At 49.4% G+C, this 19,826-nt stretch overlaps 1 long non-coding RNA gene across 1 annotated transcript; it reads left to right on the forward strand.

Annotated features, from left to right (window-relative positions):
* Positions 1-465: 465 nt before the first annotated feature.
* Positions 466-19,367, forward strand: LOC141990857 (uncharacterized). The gene is made up of 4 exons (XR_012640276.1): positions 466-739; positions 4,921-4,998; positions 6,951-7,048; positions 18,864-19,367. It is a non-coding gene; the product is annotated as an uncharacterized LOC141990857 (long non-coding RNA).
* The last annotated feature ends 459 nt before the right edge of the window (positions 19,368-19,826 follow it).

Here is a 19,826-nt window from a genome sequence, read left to right on the forward strand (position 1 = left end):
TTCCTCACTTCCCCCAGTGTAAATGCAGAATCTTTCCACTTACTCCGGATTTACACTGCTGCCCTGAGAGCAGGGTCAGACCCAGTGACTGTGCATACCATGATCTGAAAAGACTCTTACATCCAGGAGATCCAGAGATTCCCAAGGCCAGAAGGAACCCTTGCGATGATCTAGTCTGACCTCCTGTGGAACACATGCTGGAGACCTGCCCCCCTATAATTCCTAGAGCAGAGTTTGTACATAGAGAAACGTCCAGTCCTGATTTAAAAATTTTCAGAGATGGAGAATCACCAATGTAGCTGGCTTACCCAGCCGCACCAATAAACAGACAGCCCCGCAGCTGGCCTTGCGTGGGTCTGGATCCCAAAGTGCCAGCTGCCAGGTTGGCGTGCACCATCATGAAATGCTCTGGTAATCCCAGATCCAGGCAACACACTGTCCCATCTAGTGACTGGGACACAGAGACTCAATGAACCTGCTGCAGCCATGGATAGTGGATCTGGAAATTTCAGCTCAGGCAGCAGAGGCTTCTGCTTTCAGACTCAGGATGCCACTTTCAATGACCTACCCAGGAGGCTGCCATCCCCGTGGGGGCAGAGGAAACTAGCTCCATGAAAGACAACTAAGGCAATAAATTCTCAGCCACAGTTGGAGCCAGATGCCTGTTCGCGCAGCCAGGTTTGTACAAACACACAACACAGCCAGAAGAAGCTCAGCATCCAGGACAAGGCTGGAGCAGGTGAGCAAACAATTCGCTTTTCAGACTGATGCGCAGTAGTGAAGTTGTTTGAATGCAAAGCGCCCATCCACCCAGACTGACAGGGAAGGGTTAACTCGGGGCCTGCCTTCCCTGTCCAGCTAATCTGGTTCTTTTCCCCATTCCGCAAAGGTGATACTCCTGCCACTCAACCACCTTTACACAAAGCACAGGGAGCAAAGAATCCTTAGCCCTGTCAAACTGGGGGAGTCCTTCTGTAACCCAGCTGGAGCCCAAGACAGCTTTGCCTCCTCAGTTGCGGCTGACAAAGGCAGGGGCGGGACCCAAAGCAATCTAGGCTTTGGCAAAGCTGATGCCCTTTCAGACTGGACGGTCCGGATCCCTGACTGTCCAGGCCAGTTAGCACTGAAGTAGACGGGCTTGTTCCCATGCCGCAAAATGATGTTGGTTTGCCTATAGATTTGCACCTGGAGCCAGACAGGCTAGGTGGCTATTGTCTTTTTGATTCAAACTCCACAATGCCTGGGTTTTCGATCCGGCCTGGCTCGACGCAGCTTGGCCTTTACTCCTCAGCCAGCTGAGCTGTTAGGATACAAAGCAGTACAATACTGAACACTAATCCCTCATTTTGTTACCACTGAGAAACCGCATCGTGTTACCTTGTGCGTGTGAGAAGTTGCTGTTTTCCTATGAAATGAGATCACAGTCTTTTAGCTGTGGAATGAAGTCCTTGAAACTGCCTCTGTTTGCTGTGAGGGACTGAGAGCTTTCTTTCCAACTCTGTGTTTGCTCGCACCCCACTATATAGCCTGCAGTAGTGTTTTAAATCACGGCCAGGATGTTGCTCAACAGCCCTGCTCCCTGTGCTTGAATTTATACCTTCCTGCCAGGGGCTATAACTCACTGCCAGCAAGTGCCTAAAATAGAAGCCGCAGTGAACAAGGCGAACTCAGGAAGGCAGAGGGGCATGGTGTCCTCAGAGGAAAAACACAGGCTAGCAGAAGGAGGGGCCTGGGTAACTTCTGTGACCTTTCAGCAAATGTTTATCTTTCAGATTAATGTCCCAGCAGATTCAATTATTGTTGATTGAAGGAGTCTTCACTTCGCGCTATTCTGTGGGGAGAGCTCCGGCAGTTTACTGCTCTTGGGCACAGCCAGTCCTGAGGCTTTGAGGTTTTTTAAGTGCGCTATGGAAAAACCCCAGCTCCCACTGGATATCTGTTTTTGCAGGGACCCAAGAGGTGACTAAAATAATCATGGCAGCATTGAAAGGGCTCTGCCCCAGAGCATGTTGGGGGGTTGAAATCTACCCAGTTGTTGGAAAAAGATCCCCAAATCTGTCAAGGTTTAAGGGAATGGGCCAATGAACAAAATGAAATCCTGACAGCTGGGAGTGCAGGGAATGACCTGCTGTTGTGCAGTGCTGTCACAGGACCAGGCTCCATACACCAGTCAGCTCTGGGGCGGGCGAGGGGAGGTGAAGCTCCGGGGAAGGCGAATGGCACCAAGTTTCGGAGCCTTTCTGCAGTTTCAGAGTTACAAACACAAACAGGAAAATCTCCTTTTTAATGTAAAGGTGATGTCAAATCCCCAGCTGGCGTCAATCAGTTGTAGGTTCAGTGGAGTCAAAAAGACAGATCCCCAGTTGGTGTGAATGGGCATTGCTCCTTTGGAGTCCATGGGCCGGATCCCCAGCTGGAGTAAACGGGCATCGCTCCACTGGAGTCAATGGGCTGGATCCCCACTAGTGTCAATGGGCAACGCTCCGATGGGGATGTCACAGGGGTGCATAGCCAGCCCAGCGCTCACAGCCCCACTGTCCCCGTGCTTCATCAACAATAAACCTGGCTGGGTGCCTTCATCCCTTCACGGATATTGTGGTCATTGGGCAGTTTGTTCAAGGTCTGCCATGCCAGCTGTCTGGGCTGGGCTGGGGCGACACACAGAGGGAACACGCACATGCAGCCAAACATCTATCAACGTCTAACCACAATAGCCAAGCAGGGGCAGGTTCCCAGATGAGGCAGCCTTTCCCCAGAATAGGGCCACAGGAGGCAGCATGTGCCTGGCGCAGAGCCTGGCTCAGGGATCCATTCCAAGCTCTGTGACTGCCCTGCTGAGCAGCCTTGGGCCAGTCACTGGCAGTGCCATGCCTGCGCTTCGCCCTCTATAGGAAGGGGCTAATGGAGCCTGAGGGATCAGAACTGGAGCTGCCAAAATCCTTGCCCAAGGAGAGTGCTTGAGCCCCGCCTGCTCCAGGCCCCCCTCCTCAGGCATGGGCCCAGCTCAGGCCTGCGAGGCAGTGGAGCAGCACAGGAGGGGGAGCCCCAGAGCAGCCTGGGGCTAGATGCATGTCTCCTTGGAGTGGCGTCTCCAGCAGGGATGGGAGCCTGCCAGCTGCTCTCAGCTCAGTGCAGCACTGGGGCTGGCTGGCGCTGGATGCCATGGGGCCCATCCCACTTGGATCTGGGTGTGGCCGTGGGTATGCTGCACCAGGAGCGGGGTGCAGAATTGTCAGAGGTAGCAAAGGAGGCTGCATCTGGCAGTGCAATCTGCGTAGCATTGCGCAGGTGGCCGGAGGAGTTCCTGATCCGCTGGGCCTGGTGAAAGCAGCTGGGGCTCCTGTGACCTGCTTCCACCAGGGCCGCGTGCACTCTGGGCCCTAGGGCATAGCCAGGTTGGGATGCAGACAGGGAACTGGGAGGCTCCTGGCTTCTCCCTACAGATCACTCCCTGTGTGCCGCCAGTCAGCCCGGCTATACGTGACTTTGGCTGCGTGGAGCTGTTCTCCGGGCGGACCTTGCCCCCGGTCATGCTGCTCCATCCCAGCCAAGCACATGAGGAGCTGCAGGTGGAGCGGTGGGGGGATCCCTTCCTCTGCGGAGCCACTGCCATGCTGCACAGCACGTAGGGAGGTGTGAGCAGCTGGCCGGCCCTCCCGCTTCCCCTCCGCGAGGCTATTCTTGTCTCCTCTGGCAGTACCTTAGGGAGAGGGCAAGCTGCTCATTGAGGGGTTGCTAAATATATCCTGGGGCCTGTGCCGGCCTGTCCTCCTGCAGATGGAGGGTGAGAATGAGAGAATCTGCCTCCCCTGCCCCAAGCCCTGGGAGGTGGAGGTGGCTGCTGGTGCATATGGGTGAATGCCATGGCCAGGGGAGCGGGGCATACTCAGGCACGGACGAGCAGGCGCTGTGCTTCCAGAGTGCAGGATGCCACTGCCTGAGCACCGATCCTGCCATGGCCATCGGGCACAGAGCATGGAGCCCGAGTCTGCTCTCATGCATGCAGGGCCCAGCTCTGTTCTCTCCCCACTGAACCCGCTTCTTCTCTAGCTCCCAACAGCGCCCACTCCACTGGCAATCCAGGGAGTTACCCCGGCTCCTGGCCACATAACTGTGACCCAGCTCAGCCCTTGTGAGCCTGCGTCTCCAGGGCCCTGCGCTATGGGCAGCCCTGGGCACGAGCACAGCGTGAAATGCTCCTGCCTCATGCCCGTCCACCCTGCTGTCAATGGTGTGCAAGGCATAGGGGAATGGAGACCTCCTGACTCTCCCTGGACGCATACAGCCCCTGGCGATTGCTGAGCAGGGTTGGGCCTTGGATAGGAGACTCCTACAGGAAAGGCCCCAACGCAGCAGGGAGACTCCACGAGGGTTAGTGCCCAGCATGCTGCTTGTGGGTGCTGTGCTGAGGGAGGGGCTGCCCTTCCCAAAGATAGGAGCTGATGATGAGCAACTGTGGTCATCAAAGCTCTCCCGGCAGTCGGCAGGGGCATTACCCCCCATGCCCCAACTCCATTCCAACACAGCCCCTGACTGAAATTCCCACTGCAGTTTCAACTGGGTATGTTATTCTTCATTTCTTGCCCTAAGCTATGTTCCACCCCAGAGGTGGCTGCATCCCACTCCCTGCCTTGTGGATCTGTATAAGGGCTGCCTGGGCCACACAGGGAGTTCTTCAGGAATGGCTGTTCTGAATAGCTCCACGCGTGGATAAGCCCTTGGGTCCTGTGGGAGCAGGGCGCTCCCCTGGCCGGGGAGATAGCACATCCGAGGGTCAGAGCTGCAAAGAAGAGGCCTGTGGAGAAGGGAGGCCCCTGCAGCCGAGTTCTCGCTGGGTCAGTTGGGCAGCGGGGTGGGAACGTCACGGGGTGAACCCTTCTAACCCGCTTACTCCCACCACTGTTCTGTCGTCTGTTCCAGGTGCGGATCTGCAGTGTGAGGAGCTGAAAGGACCTGGGAGAGGTGGGACGATGAGGCCATGGACTGAGCCTGACAGCAGTAAGCAGTGCCTGAGGCTGGGGGTGAGGCTGGGGGCCCTGTCTGGCAGCTCCAGACAGTGCCCAGGGCCCGCTGGATGAGGGGGCTAGGCTAGCACTGACCCAGAGACCCTGGTTGCATGGGCTGGCCCATATGCCTGCTTCTGTGTAACTCCTCTGAATGATCTGGAGAGAGGACAAGGCTCTCCACAGCCCCGCTCAGCCTGGGCAGTCCTGCAGTGCTGGGCAGGACGCGCTTGGCTGGTCACACTCCTGCTGTCCCTGAGCACAGGACGGGTGTGGCTGCCCTTGGGAGGCAGCTAAGGCTGGGGCCCATTGTCACTTGGCTGCGTGCAAAGGAGCAGTCAGGGCCATGGGAGTTGCAGCTGATGCGGACAGGGTGACGCATTGCCCAGCACCACGGGCTGCCTGTGAGCTGGGGCTGGCTGCCAAGGTAACAGCGGATAGGGCCCAGAGCTGTGAGGAAGGAACTGCTCATCCCAGGTGGCAGCACGTAATCACAGGCCCCAATGAAACGTGGTCATGTCCCCTGTCTTCTGTGAGCAGCTCTGTAGTGCCCGGTGGGACAGTCGCCCATGTGAGGCCCCCTGCACGGAGACGTATGAACTGGGATGTGGGGCCAGCTGGGGCTGTTGATGGGAGCGTGTGTGGGGCTGGTGAGATGTCCCCGGCATGTGGAGGCTCCGAGGCTGTCTCTTGGCTGTGCCCCTGCAGCGCGGTCTCGCTGACACACAGCCCAGCCTGGCTAGTGCTAGCTCACGCTGATGCTGGCAGGAAGTGTGGACACTGCCCTCTGCCAGCCGATGAGCCCAGCCAATGAGCCCAATGGTGCACATTCGGGCCGTGTGGTGGTTAGATTATTCTTTGTCCAATTAACTGTGATGTGTAGCGTTGTTATTATGGGTGCCACGTGTGCCTTAATGGGTGGTTGTTTTTTAAGTAAATGTGGGTAGGGTCTTTCCATGATTGGAGGACCATTTAACTGTAACACTGTTATGTTGCCCACAAAAATCGTTCTGTTCACCCATAGTTTAATCCTGAGCAACTCTAATGGTCCTGGTGTGAATGGTGTGTGAACCAGGTTCACAAAAAGGATTAAAATCCACAATTGGCTCCATAGGGGTTGTTACCTTAATCATGCAGTTACAATCCTCATTGGTTATATTAACCCAGGCTTGTAATGTAGTTTGTGCGAAGGGCCCATACAAGGTATTGTTACGCATTGGTTTTTCAATTAAACTATTGTAGCCCCCCGTGTGCATGTGTTGTCCCTGAACCCCAAAAAGCTTATAAATATCCCCCAAAGCAACATCTTGCCCTTAGCAGGTTCCTGGCAGGACTCCCTTAGGATCAGGTCGTGTGCGAGGAATCTTTATCAGGGTGCAGCATGATTATTGGCAGGTATATACTTCTAGTTCATGTTTAATACCTGTAATAATTAAACAGATTAAGAAAACAATTTTATCTGTGACACATGAACCCATTTGTGTTTGCTGTTGGTTTGTTTTTTTTAATACGGTACACTAGTGGGCTAAGACAGTCAACGATGGAATAGGGACCTCTCCACTTAGAATCCAGGGCATGAGCCTTTTCCCCTTGCTTTAAATACATTACCTGGTCACCAACTTTCCATAGCTCAGAGTCAGTGGCTTTTTGCTTATACAGTTTGTATTCTTTTCCTCAATGGCTTGGTTTACCCGTATGGAGTGGAAATGAAAAAACTCGTAAAAAAACATGAAAAAACTCATAAGTCTCTAAGGTGCCACAAGTACTCCTTTTCTTCCTGTATTGTAAGGTAGTTTTGTTTTCTTGCAATTGTTTGAGCCACTGGAAGTAGTTATGCTGTGTCACAGTAGGTTATTCCTCAGAATCTCTAGTTAGGCATTCAGGATCAATTATTAACCACACTGGCTGCCAAAACAAAATTTGTTATGACTGTATTTTTCTTTCCAGCCTGTCACCTCTGCAGAAGGCAGCCAGGATCAAGGGCAGCTTATCAGGCCAGTTTTTAACCGGTGTGGTCTATCACTTTTCTCAATGTCTCTTTAATGGTACGATTTTTTTTTTTCACCTATCCTGAGGGTTGGGGTCAGTATGGGATATGAAACTTTTGTTTAATTCCCAGAGCATGCATTATTGTGCTAAAGATTTCCCCCACAAATGCACCCCCATTGTCTACATCTATAACCTTGGGAGTCCCCAAACCTGCAGACCACTTCTGTATCCTTTTCAGCAGCTGCTTTCCACCCATTTCTTTGCCGTCATGCATCCAATTCTGTATTCCTTTCACAGAAAATCACTATCAGCATAGATATACACAGGTCTGGGAGGAGCCTTCATACTGTTTTAAAACTTGGTATATAGTGTGAAGTTCAGCATGCTGAGTTGATCCGCAGGCCAAATGTCCCTGAATAACCTCATTTTCTAGGTTAATAGCAGCATATTTAATCCATCTCTTCCCTTCAGTTACCATTGAACTCCCATTAGTAAACCAAATGTTTTTCCTGGCCTACAGTATCCAATTCCTCAAGAGGTGGTGCTTACACTAAAGCAATCCCCTGTTTCAGAGTGATTTCTGGGCACTCATGTTTATTTCTTTTTTCAATTAAAGCATGCGTCCGCATAACTGGTTTGGACACGATTTCAGTAGTGACCTCTCTGTTAACTAGAATGAGGGTCCACTGGGCATTAGAAACCTTACCTTCCATCAGTTTGCCTGATAAAATGTATTTAAGGGGAGTGTGTGTCCTTTGAATAGTAATGGGTGCTGTGCCTGTGAGTGGTTCAAAGGATTGTACTGCCCAGACAGCTGCTAGGCATTCGTGTTCACAGGGATTAAAATTTAATTCTGTGCCTTGCAGTTTCCTTGATTCATAGGCTACTGATACCAGTTTTCTTCCTTCATTATTTTGCAGTAGAGTAGCTGCTAGTACTGAGGTCATACGCAGCCAGACAGATTACGCTTTCCCCATGAGTCAAGGCCATTTGTTAAGCTGGAGCTGTGGCTGCTTTTTGCTTTGAAGTACTTAAGGTAGAATCCTGTGTTGGCCCCCATTCCCACTGAGTCTTTTTCTTTAGCAGTTTTCATAAAGGAAGCATAATCTCAGCATACTTGTAAATATGTGGCCACAGGAAATTGAATCCACCCAACAAGACTTGTAAGGAGAGTACATCTGTGGGGGCTGGCATTTCTAGCAGTGCCTTTTCGCTGATCTACTTGCCTGGCCTCTCACCTGATTACTAGACTCGGGTACACTTAGCTGGGCTTGGAGGCTGGAAGTAGATTAAGATTTGCCAATTACTGATTTATTTATTTTAGTAACCAAAGTTTTTACATACCATTTTTTCCCTTGTTAATTTTATTTTGTGCTTAAAATTCATGTTCATTTTTTCCCTAATGCAATATGCTTTTTAATATATATATATATATAAACACACAAACAATACACGACAATGCTGGCAACAAGACAAACAAAATTTTTGTCGCGACAGTAGATCCATAGTATTCCTCAGATGGTACCATTTTTTTCTGAAGTTCTGAAAGACAAGAAAAACATTTTTCTACCTCCTTGTGGCGGGGGGGGGGAAATTATAGCTTAAAATACTTTTTCTTTTTTTTTTTTTTTACAAATTTCCTTGCTGATCGCAGGCAAAACAGAGGAATTACCCCCATACTTTCCTGTGGTTTTGTTCTATCAGTAGACCATGTTTCAATGGCTTCGACCTTTTCAAGGTTTAGGGTGAATTATTCCACTGTGCAGTTATGAGGTGATATACCTCAGTTTTCCTTTTTATACAGCGGACCAGGTTTGTAATAGTTTTCTGCTGTGCTAAGCTTTAAGTTTATTTACATGTAATAGCTGAGAAGCATTATTACTATATGCCTTTTTTTGGTGCTCAGAGTTTATGTATTTTTATTAAAGTGACAATGACAGTCTGATTACTTAGAGCCACCTTAAGGCTCAGTGTTTCTAATCTTGATTCTTTGTGCACCTTACCCCTGCTGTTGCTTCAGAGGGCACTCACTAATTTTTACTGCAGCTTTTGGCTGTCCCTTATTACCATCATGACTTTGGTCCTTATTTAAAAACATATTAAAAACTTCATAAAGCATTGTGAAGGAGGACTTGTGGCACCTTAGAGACTAACAAATTTATTTGAACATAAGCTTTTGTGAGCTACAGCTCACTTCATCAGATGCATTCAGTGGAAAATACAGTGGGGAGATTTATATACACACAGAACATGAAACAATGGGTGTTACCATACACACTGTAAGGAGAGTGATCAGGTAAGGTGAGCTATTACCAGCAGGAGAGTGGGGGGGGGGACCTTTTGTAGTGATAATCAAGGTGGGCCATTTCCAGCACAAATCCAGGTTTTCTCTCCCCCCACCCCACTCTCCTGCTGGTAATAGCTTATCTAATAAGATAAGGGTGTGCCTTGACCCTGAAGTGTGCCTTGCACCTGGAAAAGAATATGAACCAGTCACTCCTCAATCTGCACAAGATGGCAACTGACAAGAATGACCCTCATTTGTGTGACTTCATTGAAGATAAGGCACACCCTTATCTTATTAGATAAGCTATTACCAGCAGGAGAGTGGGGTGGGGGGAGAGAAAACCTTTTGAAGTGATAAACATCCATTTTTTCATGGTCTGTGTGTATAAAAACATCCTTACTGCATTTTCCACTTTTATGCATCCAGCGAAGTGAGCTGTAGCTCACAAAAGCTTATGCTCAAATAAATTGATTAGTCTCTAAGGTGCCACAAGCACTCCTTTTCTTTTTGCGAATACAGACTAACACGGCTGCTACTCTGAAACGTGTGAGGAACAGTAAGGGGGGAGAGGGCAATAAACATGGGGAAATAGTTTTACTTTGTGTAATGACACATCAGCCCCCAGTCTTTATTCAAGCCTAATGTAATGGTGTCCAATTTGCAAATTAATTCCAATTCAGCAGTCTCTCGTTGGAGTCTGTTTTTGAAGTTTTTTTGTTGAAGAATTGCCACTTTTAGGTCTGTAATCGAGAGACCAAAGAGATTGAAGTGTTCTCCGACTGGTTTTTGAATGTTATAATTCTTGACATCCGATTTGTGTCCATTTATTCTTTTACGTAGAAACTGTCCAGTCTGGCCAATGTATAAAGCATTGTGGTACCTTAAGGGTTAAATGCTAAATACCAAAGCCAAATGCTAATTATTTGTGTCTGGCAAAAAGTGTCTGTCAGTTTTGCCACTTTGAATGAAAGATTCAAATGGATTTTTAGTGGCATTATTTAAAAACAAAACAAAACCAATTCATGTTAAACTACAAAATAGGATTTTACAAACCAGGAGTGTTTGTTTAGGTTCTTAATTTTTTTTAACATTCACTGCACGGCTTTAATTATTTTACACAGCTGTACATAGTTTACATTCCCTTTTATACATTTGGGTGCAGTTAAATTCCAGTAGAAAACCCTTATGTTCTTTAAGAAATTTGATTAAATTGTTCATAGTCAACTGATTTAAATCAGATTGTTTCTTTGGGTATGTCTACACTACGGAATAAGGTCGAATTTATAGAAGTCGGTATTTTAGAAATCGGTTTTATATATTCGAGTGTGTGTGTCCCCACAGAAAATGCTCTAAGTGCATTAAGTGCATTAACTCGGCGGAGTGCTTCCACAGTACCGAGGCTAGAGTCGACTTCCGGAGCGTTGCACTGTGGGTAGCTATCCCACAGTTCCCGCAGTCTCCGCTGCCCATTGGAATTCTGGGTTGAGATCCCAATGCCTGATGGGGCTAAAACATTGTCGCGGGTGGTTCTGGGTACATATCGTCAGTCCCCCCTTCCCTCCCTCCCTCCGTGAAAGCAAGGGCAGATAATTGTTTCGCGCCTTTTTTCCTGAGTTACCTGTGCGGATGCCATACCACCGCAAGCATGGAGCCCGCTCAGGTAACCGTCACCGTATGTCTCCTGGGTGCTGGCAGACGCGGTACTGCATTGCTACACAGTAGCAGCAACCCATTGCCTTGTGGCAGCAGATGGTACAATACGACTGGTAGCCGTCATCGTCATGTCCAAGGTGCTCCTGGCCGCATTGGCTGGGAGCGCCTGGGCAGACATGGGCGCAGGGACTAAATTTGGAGTGACTTGACCAGGTCATTCTCTTTAGTCCTGCAGTCAGTCCTATTGAACCGTCTTATGGTAAGCAGGCAGGCAATACGGATTGCTAGCAGTCGTACTGTACCATCTTCTGCCGGGCAGGCAAGAGATGACGATGGCTAGCAGTCGTACTGTACCATCTTCTGCCGAGCAGCCATGAGATGTGGATGGCATGCAGTCCTTCTGCACCGTCTGCTGCCAGCCAAAGATGTAAAAGATAGATGGAGTGGATCAAAACAAGAAATAGACCAGATTTGTTTTGTACTCATTTGCCTCCTCCCCCATCTAGGGGACTCATTTCTCTAGGTCACACTGCAGTCACTCACAGAGAAGGTGCAGCGAGGTAAATCTAGCCATGTATCAATCAGAGGCCAGGCTAACCTCCTTGTTCCAATAAGAACAATAACTTAGGTGAACCATTTCTTATTGGAACCGTCCGTGAAGTCCTGCCTGAAATACTCCTTGATGTAAAGCCACCCCCTTTGTTGATTTTAGCTCCCTGAAGCCAACCCTGTAAGCCGTGTCCTCAGTCGCCCCTCCCTCCGTCAGAGCAACGGCAGACAATCATTCCGCGCCTTTTTTCTGTGCGGACGCCATACCAAGGCAAGCATGGAGGCCGCTCAGCTCACTTTGGCAATTAGGAGCACATTAAACACCACACGCATTATCCAGCAGTATATGCAGCACCAGAACCTGGCAAAGCGATACCGGGCGAGGAGGCGACGTCAGCGCGGTCACGTGAGTGATCAGGACATGGACACAGATTTCTCTGAAAGCATGGGCCCTGCCAATGCATGCATCATGGTGCTAATGGGGCAGGTTCATGCTGTGGAACGCCGATTCTGGGCTCGGGAAACAAGCAGAGACTGGTGGGACCGCATAGTGTTGCAGGTCTGGGACGATTCCCAGTGGCTGCGAAACTTTCGCATGCGTAAGGGCACTTTCATGGAACTTTGTGACTTGCTTTCCCCTGCCCTGAAGCGCATGAATACCAAGATGAGAGCAGCCCTCACAGTTGAGAAGCGAGTGGCGATAGCCCTGTGGAAGCTTGCAATGCCAGACAGCTACCGGTCAGTTGGGAATCAATTTGGAGTGGGCAAATCTACTGTGGGGGCTGCTGTGATGCAAGTAGCCCACACAATCAAAGATCTGCTGATATCAAGGGTAGTGACCCTGGGAAATGTGCAGGTCATAGTGGATGGCTTTGCTGCAATGGGATTCCCTAACTGTGGTGGGGCCATAGACGGAACCCATATCCCTATCTTGGCACCGGAGCACCAAGCAGCCGAGTACATAAACCGCAAGCGGTACTTTTCAATAGTGCTGCAAGCTCTGGTGGATCACAAGGGACGTTTCACCAACATCAACGTGGGATGGCCGGGAAAGGTACATGACGCTCGCATCTTCAGGAACTCTGGTCTGTTTCAAAAGCTGCAAGAAGGGACTTTATTCCCAGACCAGAAAATAACTGTTGGGGATGTTGAAATGCCTATATGTATCCTTGGGGACCCAGCCTACCCCTTAATGCCATGGCTCATGAAGCCGTACACAGGCAGCCTGGACAGTAGTCAGGAGCTGTTCAACTATAGGCTGAGCAAGTGCAGAATGGTGGTAGAATGTGCATTTGGACGTTTAAAGGCGCGCTGGCGCAGTTTACTGACTCGCTTAGACCTCAGCGAAACCAATATTCCCACTGTTATTACTGCTTGCTGTGTGCTCCACAATATCTGTGAGAGTAAGGGGGAGACGTTTATGGCGGGGTGGGAGGTTGAGGCAAATCGCCTGGCTGCTGGTTACGCGCAGCCAGACACCAGGGCGGTTAGAAGAGCACAGGAGGGCGCGGTACGCATCAGAGAAGCTTTGAAAACCAGTTTCATGACTGGCCAGGCTACGGTGTGAAAGTTCTGTTTGTTTCTCCTTGATGAAACCCCCCGCCCCTTAGTTCACTCTACTTCCCTGTAAGCTAACCACCCTCTCCTCCTCCCTTCAATCACCGCTTGCAGAGGCAATAAAGTCATTGTTGCATTCTTTATTCATTCATCACACAAATAGGGGGATGACTACCAAGGTAGCCCAGGAGGGGTGGTGGAGGAGGGAAGGAAAATGCCACACAGCACTTTAAAAGTTTACAACTTTAAAATTTATTGAATGATAGCCTTCTTTTTTGGGGGCAATCCTCTGTGGCGGAGTGGCTGGTTGGCCGGTGGCCCCCCCACTGTGTTCTTGGGCGTCTGGGTGTGGAGGCTATGGAACTTGGGGAGGAGGGCGGTTGGTTACACAGGGGCTGTAGTGGCAGTCTGTGCTCCAGCTGCCTTTGCTGCAGCTCAACCATACACTGGAGCATACTGGTTTGATCCTCCAGCAGCCTCAGCATTGAATCCTGCCTCCTCTCATCACGCTGCCGCCACCTTTCAGCTTCAGCCCTCTCTTCAGCCCGCCACTTACTCTCTTCAACCCGCCACCTCTCCTCCCGGTCATTTTGTGCTTTCCTGCACTCTGACATTATTTGCCTCCACGCATTCGTCTGTGCTCTGTCAGTGTGGGAGGACAGCATGAGCTCGGAGAACATTTCATCTCGAGTGCGTTTTTTTTTCTTTCTAATCTTCACTAGCCTCTGGGAAGGAGAAGATCCTGTGATCATTGAAACACATGCAGCTGGTGGAGAAAAAAAAAGGGACAGCGGTATTTAAAAAGACACATTTTATAAAACACTGGCTACACTCTTTCAGGGTAAACCTTGCTGTTAACATTACATACATAGCACATGTGCTTTTGTTATAAGGTCGCATTTTGCCTCCTCCCACCACGTGGCTACCCCCTCAACCCTCCCCGCTCCCTGTGGCTAACAGCGGGGAACATTTCTGTTCAGCCGCAGGCAAACAGCCCAGCAGGAATAGGCTCCTCTGAGTGTCCCCTGAAGAAAAGCACCCTATTTCAACCAGGTGACCATGGATTATATCTCACTCTCCTGAGGATAACACAGAGAGATAAAGAACGGATGTTGTTTGAACGCCAGCAAACATACACTGCAATGCTTTGTTGTACAATGATTCCCGAGTACGTGCTACTGGCCTGGAGTGGTAAAGTGTCCTACCATGAAGGACGCAATAAGTCTGCCCTCCCCAGAAACCTTTTGCAAAGGCTTTGGGAGTATATCCAGGAGAGCCGCGAATGCCAGGGCAAAGTAATCCTTTCACATGCTTGCTTTTAAACCATGTATAGTATTTTAAAAGGTACACTCACCGGAGGTCCCTTCTCCGCCTGCAGGGCCCAGGAGGCAGCCTTGGGTGGGTTCGGGGGGTACTGGCTCCAGGTCCAGGGTGAGAAACAGTTCCTGGCTGTCGGGAAAACTGGTTTCTCCGCTTGCTTGCTGTGAGCTATCTACAACCTCATCATCATCATCATCTTCTTCGTCCCCAAAACCTGCTTCCGTATTGCCTCCATCTCCATTGAAGGAGTCAAACAACACGGCTGGGGTAGTGGTGGCTGAACCCCCTAAAATGGCATGCAGCTCATCATAGAAGTGGCATGTTTGGGGCTCTGACCCGGAGCGGCCGTTCGCCTCTCTGGTTTTCTGGTAGGCTTGCCTCAGCTCCTTCAGTTTCACGCGGCACTGCTTCGGGTCCCTGTTATGGCCTGTCAAGGTTCCTCCCCCACTCTGAACTCTAGGGTACAGATGTGGGGACCTGCATGAAAAACCTCCTAAACTTATCTTTACCAGCTTAGGTCAAAACTTCCCCAAGGTACAAAATATTCCACCCTTTTGTCCTTGGATTGGCCGCTACCACCACCAAACAAATACTGGTTACTGGGGAAGAGCTGTTTGGACACGTCTTTCCCCCCAAAATACTTCCCAAAACCTTGCACCCCACTTCCTGGACAAGGTTTGGTAAAAAGCCTCACCAATTTGCCTAGGTGACTACAGACCCAGACCCTTGGATCTTAAGAGCAATGAACAATCCTCCCAACACTTGCACCCCCCCTTTCCAGGGAAATGTTGGATAAAAAGCCTCACCAATTTGCATAGGTGACCACAGACCCAACCCCTTGGATCTGAGAACAATGAAAAAGCATTCAGTTTTCTTACAAAAAGACTTTTAATAGAAATAGAAGTAAATAGAAATAAAAAAAAATCCCCCCTGTAAAGTCAGGATGGTAGATACCTTACAGGGTAATTAGATTCAAAACATAGAGAACCCCTCTAGGCAAAAACCTTAAGTTACAAAAAAGATACACAGACAGAAATAGTTATTCTATTCAGCACAATTCTTTTCTCAGCCATTTAAAGAAATCATAATCTAACACGTACCTAGCTAGATTACTTACTAAAAGTTCTAAGGCTTCATTCCTGGTCTATCCCCGGCAAAGACAAAATATAGACAGACACACAGACCCTTTGTTTCTCTCCCTCGTCCCAGCTTTTGAAAGTATCTTGTCTCCTCATTGGTCATTTTGGTCAGGTGCCAGCGAGGTTACCTTTAGCTTCTTAACCCTTTATAGGTGAGAGGAGATTTCCTATGGCCAGGAGGGATTTTAAAGGGGTTTACCCTTCCCTTTATATTTATGACATGGCCTCTGTCCTTCTTGCCCTGGGAGATTTTGACAAAGGTTTTGGCATTTCGAAAACTGGAACGGAGTTCTGATAGCACAGATTCCTCTCCCCATACAGCGATCAGATCCCGTACCTCCCGTTCGGTCCATGCTGGAGCTCTTTTGCGATTCTGGGACTCCATCATGGTCACCTCTGCTGATGAGCTCTGCATGGTCACCTGCAGCTTGCCACGCTGGCCAAACAGGAAATGAGATTCAAAAGTTCGCGGTTCTTTTCCTGTCTACCTGGCCAGTGCATCTGAGTTGAGAGTGCTGTCCAGAGCGGTCACAATGGAGCACTCTGGGATAGCTCCCGGAGGCCAATACCGTCGAATTGTGTCCACAGTACCCCAAATTCGACCCGGCAAGGCCGATTTAAGCGCTAATCCACTTGTCAGGGGTGGAGTAAGGAAATCGATTTTAAGAGCCCTTTAAGTCGAAATAAAGGGCTTCATCGTGTGGACGGGCGCAGGTTTACATCGATTTAATGCTGCTAAATTCGACCTAAAGTCCTAGTGTAGACCAGGGCTCAGCCTCTAACATTTTTAGAACATTCAACTGTTTAATTCCCTCCAGCCTCTGCAGAGTTAACTTTTTTCCCCCTTAAATCACTTACTTATCTTGCAAAATGACACCTTCCTCAGCTCAGATGTCACCATTTCAAGTATTGTCCCAGAGATTTGAATTTGAACTGTGTTGTGTCTCCAGCATTCTTAACAGCCTCATTAACACTCACTGGTGTTGTCTTTGGTCAATGGAGACTCAGAGTTCAGAGGTGCTTTCACATGAGTTCACCTCCCAGGTGGGGCGCAAGAAGGCACCTTGCTCGTTCCTCCAGCTGCTCACTGTTCGCTCTGGCCACTGTTGTTTGTTGTGCCACTGTTCACTCCATCACTCTGTTGCCCATGGCCCTGCACCATCACCTTCTGCTGCCACCTGCCAGTGTAAGCTCTGCAAGTTGGTCTCTTGAGGTTCCACCCAGCTCTCAGTGATTTCAGCTGAGCTCTCAGTGCGGGAACCTCGCTGCTCATGCAGATTGGGCTGTCTCTTCCACAGAAACACTGTCCCTCAGCACGTCTAAGCATGAAGACCTGATTATCAGTGATTTCAGCTGTAGTGGTCACTTAACAAAAGAAAAGACTATCTATGGAGCCTAATCAGCTCTGTCTTTAAACAGTGGAGAGGGGCAGGTCAAATAGTACTTGTCACTCAGGCAGACCATTAAGCAAAACACCTGTCCCCACCCTCTCTCTTGGTGCCCTCAATCAGCACAGGCTAAGTACAGTTCTACTACCCTTTACTCATAGCACTGGTCTACACTATGTGGTTAGGTCGAATGTAGCCGCGTTAGGTCGATTTTAAAATGAATGCGTCTACACAACTAACCCCGTTCCATCGACCTAAAGGGCTCTTAAAATTGACTTCTGTACTCCTCCATGGCAAGGGGAGTAGCATTAAAATTGACCTTGCTGGGTCGAATTTGGGGTAGTGCAGACACAATTCAATGGTATTGGCCTCCGGGAGCTATCCCAGAGTGCTCCAATGTGACCACTCTGGACAGCACTTTCAATTCTGATGCACTAGCCAGGTACACAGGAAAAGCCCTGGGGAAATTTTGAATTTTGTTTCCTGTTTGGTCAGCGTGGCGAGCTCAGCAGCACAGGTGACCATGCTGAATTGCAGAATCGCAAACAAGCTCCAGCATGGTCCGAAAGGGAGACACTGGATCTGATTGCTGTATGGGGAGAAGAATCTGTGCAGGCCAAACTCTGATCAAAAAGAAGAAATGCTAATATATATGCCAAAATCGCACAGGGCCTGGTGGAGAGAGGCTACAACAGGGACACACAGCAGTGCCGCGTGAAAGTTAAGGAGCTCAGGCAAGCCTACCAAAAGATAAAGGAGGCAAATGGTCGCTCTGAGTCAGAGCCCCATACATGCTGCTTCTATGATCAGCTGCATGGCATTCTGGGGGGGGGACCCTACCACTACCCCACCACTGTCCATGGACACCTGCAAGCGGGGAGTCTCACGCAACGGGGAGGAGGATTTTGTGGATGAGGAAGAGGAGGAGGAGGAGGAGGAGTATGCGTAGCAGGCAAGCAGTGAATCCATTCTCCTCAGCAGCCAGGACGTTTTCATCACTCTGGAGCCAATACCCTCCCAAGGCGGGATCACCGACCCTGAAGCCAGAGAAGGCACCTCTGGTGAGTGCACATTTGTAACTACAGTACAGGGTTTTAAAGCAATAGTGTTTAATGTTTGATTTGCCCTGAAGAATTGGGATGCATTCGTGGCCAGTACAGCTACTGGAAATGTCTGTTAACATGTCTGGGAATGGAGCGGAAATCCTCCAGGGACATCTCCATGAAGATCTCCTGGAGGTACTATGAAAGCCTTTGCAGAAGGTTTCTGGTGAGGGTTGCCTTATTTCATCCTTTACCACGCCAAGCCAGTAGCAAGTAGTCTGGAATCATTGCAGCACAAAGCATGTCAGTGAATGGTCCTGGGTTTTGGTCACATTCAAGCAACATTCGGTCTGTATCTTTCTGTGTTACCCTCAGGAGAGTGATATCATTCATGGTCACCTGGTTGAAATAAGGGAATTTTTGTAAGGGAACAGTAAAAGGACCCCGTTCATGCTGGGTTGTTTGTGCTTGGCTAAAAGGGATCATCCCGGAGAATAGCCACGTGGCAGGGGGAGGGATGAAGGGATCATCCCAGAGAATACCCACATGGTGGGGTAGGGGGAGGTGTGTGCTGCACATCCACTTGAAAACCACAGCCCCTCCTTTTAAATGTGAAACCCAACCGGCATTGCTTACTATGGGAAAGATGGCGCTGCAGTTTGAAACCATTCCCACATGTTATGAAAGCGTAAGAAGCCAACCCCATGTACCAAAAGGCTTACCATGGCTGCCTGGAAACTGAATTCTGTTGCCCAGCCATTTGTGATGTGTCACCATACCGGCAGGCGCTCAATATGCAATGCAAAATGCGACCTTGTACCTAAAGCACATGTGCTGTCTGCTGTGAATTTCTTGATTCACCGTGAAAGAGTCTCCCTTTTGTTCTCAGAAATGTATCCTCTTAAATTTTACTCTCCCTTTTAATCTCCCTGCAGGTGCAAATGTTTCTAGGCTTCCCCTATCATCTCCGTTCCTGAGGTTATCGCAGAATAGAAGGCGAAAAAACCGCACTTGCAATGATATGTTTTCCGAGCTCATGCAGTCCTCCTGCACTGATAGGGCACAGCTTAATGCATGGAGGCATTCAGTGGTAGAGGCCAGGAAAGCATTAAGTGAGCGCAAAGAGCAGAGGCAGGAGGCGATGGTGAGGCTAATGGGGGAGCAAACAGACATGATGAAGCATCTGTTGGAGCTGCAGGAAAGCCAACAAGAGCACAGCCCCCCGCTGCATCCACTCTATAACCGCCTGCCCTCCTCCCGAAGTTCCATATCCTCCTCACACAGACGCCCAAGAACGCTGCGGGAGGAGAGGGAGGCTCCGGGCACCCAGCTACTCCACTCCAGAGGATGGCCCAAGCAACAGAAGGCTGTCATTCAAACAGTTTTGATTTGTATTTTGGCTACAATAAGCAATGTGGCCTTGTCCTTTCCTCCTCCCACACCCTACCCCACCCCACCCGGGCTACCTTGTCAGTTATCTCACTTTTTTTTAATTAATAAAGAAAGAATGCATGGTTTCAAAACAATAGTTACTTTATTTCCTTTGCCAGCTGTGATCGAAGCGGGGAGGGTGGCTGGCTTCCAGGGAATTAAAATCAACAAGGGGGGCGGGTTTGCAGCAAGGAGAAACACACAGAACTGTCACACCGTAGCCTGGCCAGTCATGAAACTGGTTTTCAAAGCTCTCTGTTGTGCAGCGTGCCTAGCTGTGCTTTTCTAATCGCCCGCCAGGCGATTTGCCTCAACCTCCCACCACACCATAAACGTCCACCCCTTACTCTCACAGATATTATGGAGCACACAGCAAGCAGCAATAACAATGGGAATGTTGGTTGCATTGAGGTCTAACCTAGTCAGCAAACACCACCAGCGAGCTTTTAAACGTCCAAAGGCACATT

This window comes from Natator depressus, chromosome 7 (assembly GCF_965152275.1).
Source record: "Natator depressus isolate rNatDep1 chromosome 7, rNatDep2.hap1, whole genome shotgun sequence".
NCBI lineage: Eukaryota > Metazoa > Chordata > Testudines > Cheloniidae > Natator > Natator depressus.